This window comes from Rhagoletis pomonella, unplaced genomic scaffold (genome assembly GCF_013731165.1).
Source record: "Rhagoletis pomonella isolate Grant_MI unplaced genomic scaffold, Rhpom_1.0 Rhpom_scaffold_00005, whole genome shotgun sequence".
NCBI lineage: Eukaryota > Metazoa > Arthropoda > Insecta > Diptera > Tephritidae > Rhagoletis > Rhagoletis pomonella.
The window spans coordinates 38,901,625-38,903,215 of record NW_023458559.1 but is presented as its reverse complement, the minus strand read 5'-3'; the positions used below and the strand labels follow the sequence as shown (position 1 = coordinate 38,903,215).

The 1,591-nt window shown below is 33.1% G+C and overlaps 1 protein-coding gene across 1 annotated transcript in view; it reads right to left on the bottom strand.

The window, feature by feature from the left end:
• LOC118738909 overlaps positions 1 to 1,591 on the bottom strand; it is a 114,980-nt gene that overhangs the window by 47,488 nt on the left and 65,901 nt on the right. The gene's annotated exons all lie outside the window — the stretch shown is intronic.

Genomic DNA, 1,591 nt, shown 5'->3' with positions numbered 1-1,591 from the left:
AAAAAAATGTCGCTTACGTTATTTTGGCGGTTAGGGCTCGATATATTAAAATCGAATGCATCTCTAAAATTTTTCTAAAAATTCTGAATCAAAAATCTAAAATTTTAGTGAAAACTTGTTGAAATTTTATAATTCTTGTTTTGTTTGAAGTGTTGGTTTATATAGCGTTTGCGTTTATATTGAGTACTAAAAAATATTAAGCCAAAAGTGGTCAACATATCGCTAACTTAATTAGTTGACCACAAGTTATTGAGAGCAGTTTAAACGGGAACAAAATGAGAACAAAAGGTTCGGGAACATTTCCGTAAAGAAGAAACTACTAACAAAACTCTCCGGAACGTTCGCAAGAAGAACAGAATGAGTACAAAACTTGCGGGAACGTTTCCAATGAGAACAAACAAAAACCATAGTACCGGGAACATTTTCAAGGAGGATCAAATAAGAACAAAAGTCAGGGAGACGTTCTGCTAGAGAACAGAACGAGAATGAACTTAAGGCGAGCTGTCTATTCATGTAACAATTTTTAATTTTCTGTGCAAGAAAAGGTCATATCTTGACTTTATTGCATATTTATTTGTAAGTTATTTTTTGATTGATTTTAATATTCGCACATTTCAAACTAATGGAATGCTGTGAGAAAAATTTTTTTCTCGCTTCCATTTTTCTTGAACAGTGCAGAGAAGATTTGTTCCCGTTTCGTTCTCTGTAAGAAAGTTCCTGATACTTTAGTTCCCAAATTGTTCTTAGAGAGAAAGTTCCTTAGGCATTTGTTCCCGTTTTGTTATTTGCTAAAACGTTGCGGAGACTTTCGTTCCCATTTTGTTCCCGAGAGTATTGTTCGCACTTTTGTTCTCTTACACAAATCCCATTGAGAACGTCCTCGACAGCTTTGTTCTCATTACGGTTTCGGTTTTAAAGTGTTCTTGGGAACAAAACTAAGAGAACGGCATTTAGTTTCGGTCATACCTTTTGTCTTTAGGTGAAATGCAGAGTTTGTATGTGGTGCTTTCTACTCATTTGTATTTCTCAGATAGTGTAGAATGCCCTACATAGTGAATTACTCCAACTTAGCGAGGGTTTCAGCTCCGGCGAATACGAATGAAAGCTTTACAGTCAATTCACTACGAATATTACAGTAATCTTTGGCTGAATAAAGGTCAACTTGAGTTAGTAATTTTAACTACCTAAGTACCTACTTAGTGTAAAAAAATTTAAATAAAGACAAAATCAAATGTAATGCTATTTAAAAAAGCATTCACTTTTCATTATTCCTACTGTAGAACACACCTAACATGCTCCTCAGATATTTGTTTGAACACGAAAGACTGACCAGACGTTTAAAAAAAATAAATGCATACACAAATCGTATCAAAATATATTAAACTACTTGGTAAAACTTATAAAACCAAAAAAATAAAAAAATAAAAAAAATATTGCACTTAACATCTCTATTAATTTACGCATACAATTTCTAATAGCTACACAAATGTTTGCAAAAAAAAAATGGTTCTACTTAATACATACATACATATACTATCAATATGTATTTGGTTTCGACCCACTCACCTCGCCAACTATTTTGGTCGCAGGG